Genomic DNA, 6,972 nt, shown 5'->3' with positions numbered 1-6,972 from the left:
AGTCTTTATCTTAGCATACAACATGAAAAAAACATCTCAGGATATAAAAGAACTTGACAAAGAGATTATTAGCAGGTTTTTAAGTAACTACATGGTAGACTGCTCAGAAGAAGACTGGACAAAATGTTTCTGCTCCCTTATCTGCATCAGGTTGAATGTGATCTGTTGATTACCAACATCATTTTCTATCCTGGAGACTGACTTTACAAGGCATTAAAAAACAGGTCTTCAAGGATGAGAAAGGCAAATCTTGGACTTGTTTTGAAGCTTTCTACAGACACACTCTTAAAGACAACTGTTTGAACGTGAGCCACATATGCCTATAGTTCAGGTGATGCCAAGTTATGTACACACTGAAGTGGTAATTCTTTAGTTGTTGTTTAGGGTTTTTTTAAATTCTATCTGTTCCATAAGCTTCTGAATAACTGCCTTAGTTTTTTCTCATACATCCAAGAATCTTCTGTAACATTGGATTTGTCTCCTCACCACTACAGGTAACTATTTTCACACAGCCTACATTATTCAGGAAATGAGTTTGGTTTTTTCTGAAATACACTACTGCACTCAATGATTGCATATAAGCAAGTTGGGCAGTCAGCATGCAGACTACGTATTCAGTCCTGTGGCCTCAATCTCCTGTAAAGCTTCCTACGAGATTTTTAGTAATACTTCCTGTTTTAATGGCATTCCCTCAGGAATGAAGACTGAGTCCTTACATAATGTATGTGCTAAGACACCTGCAAAATAGATCAATTGCCCACAGGTCATTTCTAGTGAATAATCTGAAGATGTTGCAACATACAGAATAGAAAACAATTCAGCAATACCATCACTCAGGCACTGAGCAAAACAAAATAGCTTCTCTGAAAAAACTGAGGCTGTTCCATAAGTCTGTGTGAAGATAAACTGATGGTACACTTCAGCTCCCCCTCCCAACCCATTAAAATGGATGAGAGAAAGCTGGAATCTGCAAGAGCTGACACTCCTTGAAAGGAGCATACCCTGGAGAGCAGTACAGATATAGCACTGAAGGATTTGGAACCAAAAGGGCTTCTCTTAGTTCAGAGCACCCTCTACTAAATCAGCCATTTATTTGATTAACAGTCAAAAATCAGTTAGAATTTTATCTAAAATTATTTAACCTGTGGAAACAAGTTAACAGTCTAATCATTCAAGGGAAGAATATTAACTTCAGATCAGCTCCATGCAAATTTTAGAGTGAAATGTAACATGAACTTCTGCCAGATCAGAACATTTCCAGAGTTTAGCTTATCAGATTTTAGGTTACATGTTTGCTAGGAAGTAGTGCAGGCCAATAGAAGTCGATTTGGAGAGTGACTGTGGTACAAGCCATAAGAAGCAGGGACAATTAGAAGTCTCAGTTCAGAAGTGCACTTTTGATGCAAATTTGTGTAGTTACACCCTTATGATCTTCCTGCCCTTGCTGGGGATGCAGAGCACAGAACACTTTTACTTGGTTTATCACAATTTCAGTATTTAGCATATATTTATATTTAAGAATATGCTTTGTTTTGCCATTGTTACATGACCATATGCTCCATGAGCTCTTACCTCAGCCACCGCTTCAGCAATACAAACAAAAGCAGATCCACAGAGCCAGCCAATAGCCCACTCAAACAGTTCCATGCTTAAGTCTTATTAAAGAGAAAAATAGTACAAACTGATCTAATAGATTAACAATCAATCAATAAACCTCCATCTGCTTTAAATCCTGACTGTACCATCTCAATGGCAGCATCACAGGGCTCAGAGCAGCTGTGCTAGGAGCTGTCATCAACTAAAATGAAAGGACTCTCTTCTCAGTTACATTCAATCTAAAGCCCTTTCATCGGGAAGAGTTTTACAGCCTAATAAACTGTTCAGATCAAGTTGAAATTCTTCAAAAGAGACCAAGTGATTGATCTTTGGTAACTGTGACTTTAGTTACGTATATGCAGCAGAGTACCCTTTCAGCCAGCTGTTTGATTAAACCAACCCCTTCTGTGCTTTGAAGGGTCTCCCCTGTGCCCACACACAGAGGCTTGTGCCAAGCAGGCAGCTCTTTAGCAAACTCCTGTCCAGCCCTCCAAGATCCACAAGTGAGAGGGGATGGCTCTTTATCACCCCTGAGGTTCCAATTTAGTTCACATACTGACATAACACATTAAAAATTTCAGACTCCTCATAAAAGATGTTTCTGTCTTTTTCATATCATACAATGTTTGACATATTCATGGTCAGAGTGAGATACCAATCCTCTACCCAAGAGACTCAAACTTTACAGCTCACAAAAGTTGAAAGGATTTACTTATTCATTACATTGACTTTTTAACCCTAAAATTCATGAAGCAGAGAAGTCACACTGCAGAACCCCTTCTTTCCTCCACCAAGTGCCTAGCTTGAACCGTCAATTATTTTTCTTCTGGCCCTGTGATGTTTGTACTCTCTGCAGCACTTCATCATAGTTCTTACACGAGCAAGACCACCCTGTACAGCTTGGCTTATGGCCTGGTGGACAAGTAACAGTGTCTAGGGGATGAAGGTTTCAGTTCCTTTAGGTAATGGATTATGCAGGGTTGGAAAGGAATTGAATCTTGGCTGTGATTTTTTTGGCCAATAGATGCAGAGCAGGCAGCAGGACACCCTGCTCTTCTTGGAGTACCACTTAAAGAGGAATGGACACTGCCCCTTCTCTCACCATGGCATAAGCAAGCTCAGGATCACAATTGGAGAGGGTTGTTACAATCCAAATACAAAGATTTCAGACCTACCATTGCTTGTTTCCTAGTAGCTGCATCTAGGTAGCTTGTCATTGAGCCTAAAGGGCTTTTCAGCCCAAGTCAACCTTCTGTAAAGCACTGTATACACAGATGCTGAACTCAAAGCCACAAAATGGACTTTGGGGCTGGATGTCTGTTTGTTTTTCTTTAAATGGATCTGGATCTGAGCTGTAAGCCACATTCTCCAGAAAGGGAGAGAAGTATGACAGTGAGGTTTGTGCTTACTGTTATGCTTGAGTGCCCTCCTTCCACTCACAAGTCAAGAGGCTTAGAGAACTGATGCATAGGTATCAAAAGATGAACCATGGCTATCAAAACAGTAAGAGTGATTTGCAACATACCTGATATTCAGTGTAATTAGGAGCTGAAGCACCCATTAGCAATCAGAAAACGGACAAATTAGTTTGTACCTACACAGGCTAAAAATGTTACCATTTAAATACTACCATCTAATGTTTTGGGTTTTTTCCCCCTACCCTTGTTCCTAAGGCTGACATTCTCCCTCTCTTCTCCTTACTGTGGGACTGCCAATTTATCCATAAGGGTCCAGTACTGTCCTCTCTCAACAAGACACATGCAGCATGCGAGTCCAATGCTCTCATTTAGTCCGACAACAACTCAGACAGAGACAACAGCATCTGGCTTCTTGACTGAGGTGATGTCTGTCAGACTTCTACCTTATTTTCCTCCCACAGAGAACATTCAGTTTCCTTTTGCTATATGCTGTTACTCATGTTTAAACGTTTGTTGTCTTCATCCAGGAAGCAACAGAGTTTCTAAAGAGCAGCAGAATTTGTAGAGCTGAGATATTCCATGCAGCTCAATCATAGTGCATTAATTCTTTCTGTTTTCAGGTGAAACACCACATATTTTAAAGTACCACACACAACGTGGATGCTCCCAGCAAATCAGACATTACAGGTTCACTTCCTATTTGTGCTCCTGCACTCAGTAAAGTGTCTTGATCTTCCACTCCTAGTTGGACTAACAAATATGTTTTAAGGCAAGTACTTTGTCTTGGCATGGTCAGTTCACTTCTAACTGCGTTTGGGCTGTGAATTCTCGAGGACAGGGGATGTCTCCCTGTCAGAAACACACCATTCAAAGCAGTTGAGAAGTGGCAGAAAGAGGTAAACAGAAGGAAACTTTACCTTTTTGGAAATTTTGAACGCCACGGTAAGCATGGTTTCAGGATAAGTTTTCAGCAAAGCATGTAAATTACCATTAGAAATTATTTCCTCCCAAGTAAGACCAGCCAGGAATACTCCTACACCAGCCAGCTTCCATTTGAAGTGAGATTTGCAGCATCTCAGCTCCCTAGTGAAAGCAAGCTGAGTTTTTGCACCTAGTTTACTGGATGTCTAATTCAGCAGGTCACTGCCACTTTCCATCCAGAATATTCACCTCTCCTCCTACTCCCCCAGTTATAACACTGTCACTGAAATCTGAAAACAAAAAACTGGAGCAGTCTAGTTTTTGAAAAAAATTGAATAGTATTCTGAAGATGGAGAAGGCGGCTAGTAATGTCCCTTCTACAAGAATTTAGGAGATTTTTGAAAGATTTTTTTACAAATCTAAAAAATCCTATGATCTTTCCCTCCTCACTGCTAGAGCTGTGCTGTCTTCTGCCCGTTTTCCACTTTGTGTGCCATGCCATATTTTAGATCTGCAAAGCTTTGTTCTGCAGGTGATGCATGCAGTTCTGAAACTGCTGCATGTGTTGTCTCAGATCCCCTGTAGTAGAAGCCACTCATGCTGCAGTTTTTATTATTTTGCCCAATCCCACTAAAAGAAATGAACACACGCTCTCATTTGCTGCCATTGCTACAGGTGCTTAAATAATACTTTCTGGTGTGACTGCCCACTAAGAAAATGGAGAGAAAAGCCAAAACCAACACAGATCTAAAATATGGTAATAGCTATTGAAATCACTGTCAATAGCCTAACCTAAAATCTTACATGAAGTAACCTTACAATGGGCACATATTATCACAAAAGGAAAAGCAAGCATATTTAAGTTTCATGATTTAATGGTGTGGACGTGCACAAGACTGAGAGGAAAACAACAGCAGATAGAGTTAATTACTGAATGGTGGGACTGTATGAGGGAAGGAAAGGACAAGGACCACCACAGTTGTTGGAAAGAAGCGAAGGAGATGAGGTGCCAGTAGACGGCACTCAAATCTGCAGCACAACCCCAGAGCCTGCAGGATCCCTGAAAGTCGTGCATGGCAAGAAACTGTCTGCAAGCTGAGGGCAGAGATACCAGCAGACAGAAGATCTGGGGGGCTGGAAGACTTAATGGTGTCTCAGGTGCCGTGCCACAGCACACAAGGCAGCCAGGCTGCAGAAGAATATGAGGGCTGCAGGTGGCATCCAGGTAGCTCAGCCGCAGTGATCTGCTCACTGGCACCCCACAACGATAGATGTATTTTCCACTGCAGCTTTGACATCTTTCACTCCCTGGCCACTTCCCACCTCAGCCCATAAACAGCCTCAAATCAAAACTATAGGGGGAAAATAAGGAGTCTAGCTTTGTAACCAGAGCGATGGAATTAACCAACCATGGATGTTGCTATACTCCTTGTACAGCCCTATCCAACTGGACATTAAGTCTGGGGACATGGAGTATACCAACCAGTGTATTCTTTGACCTGCATTTTAGTCCCTAGGTAATCATTAATGTGAACGAAACAATAGACAATGTGCTTCTGTCAGAAAAGGATGACAAAATGTGGTTTCGTGTAGTGGACTGAGAAAACTGGCCAGGACAGCCAAGATTAAGAGCCAAGTAAGTAAAAGGTAATTCCAGCAGGGGGAGATCGCGACCACCAACTCACGGACCACCGACCCAAGTAACACCACCTACTCAGAAGAGAACAATGGAAGAGGACAACTGGGCCTGCGCAGTAATTTACATGTGGAACGAGCAAGTTTCTACCAATCAGTAGAAAGGACAATAACGAATATGTATGAATAGGTAAATTTTTGATCTGTAAATCATATGAGAAAGGTGTGTAAAGTATGCACGTTAGGAGGAGTGAACCCCCGTGCATCCGGCACCGTGAATAAAGAATGCCTGCTCTTTAATACTAAATTGGTGTTAAAGAGTTGTTTCTGATTTTACTGCGTTTTTCGGTAACAGTTTCATAACAGATTTCAAATGAGTGTATGAGAGCAGGCTAAGGAAGGCAGCACTATCACCTCTCTCAACAAAAGCTTAGAGACAAGTCACAAGGAAGGGCAATTCTCAGTTACTGAACCTTGTTTCAAAAAATAAGGGGCTCCCTCCAGCCTAACTCCCACATCCACAGGAGCCAGTGGTGGGCTACTCTGACTAAGTGCCTAGGCTTGTAGTCACTGAAAACTGAGATGCGTGCTCTTCTATGCAAGAAGCTGGCTGCACGCATAAATCGCTATGTGCAGATACTGTTAATGTTTGCCTAAAATTTGTTTCCCTCCTTCCTGCCCATAGAGTTCACAGAATTGCTTAAGAAATATGAGGAAACATACCATTAAAACCAAGTTAATTAGTGCCTTCTAAAACATGCGTACTGTTTCTTTAAGTAAGCATCAAAACCACAAGAACTAAGCCATTAGTTCCTAATGAAACTTCTTTTTGTTTGTTTGTTTGTTTTTCGGTTTTGTTTGTGTGTGTTTTGTTGTTGCTTTTTTTGTTTTGTTTTGTTTTATAGTCCATAACTCTGTTCCCTGGCAGGGAATATTACAGCTGCTCAGAGGTACCAAGACTGAATCTTTCCTTTTCCAGTGGAGATGCTCTTGGCACTACTGGGCTGAACCTGGAACTTCTTTACAGCTAGATCAATAAGAGCCATGAATATTCAGGCACTAAGCAATTTGGGCAGATATCCAAGAAGTGGAAGGACCCAGCTGCTGAATCTAAGCTCTCCCAGCTTTTTGTGCTGAACACAAAACTATCCAGATTGCTTTATGCTCTAATGTGAGCACATTAAAGACTGTGAAACAAAAAAATCCTGCACTGTTGATAAAAAAAGCCCATATTTTATCCTTTTTTCTCTTCATGCAGCCAGTTCCAATGCTGCTCCTCACAGAACTGCACACGCTATCGCTCAGCAGCTGCTGCTCCACCCATCCCTTTTGGATGAGAACTTGCTTTTGCTATGCTCTTCCCCTCCTCGTGACTAATAATGTATGGGGACAGAGTGGAGCA

The sequence above is a fragment of the Phalacrocorax carbo genome, chromosome 8, assembly GCF_963921805.1.
Source record: "Phalacrocorax carbo chromosome 8, bPhaCar2.1, whole genome shotgun sequence".
NCBI classification, from domain to species: domain Eukaryota; kingdom Metazoa; phylum Chordata; class Aves; order Suliformes; family Phalacrocoracidae; genus Phalacrocorax; species Phalacrocorax carbo.
The sequence above is the reverse complement of the archived record's forward strand: the minus strand, read 5'-3'. Positions refer to the sequence as shown.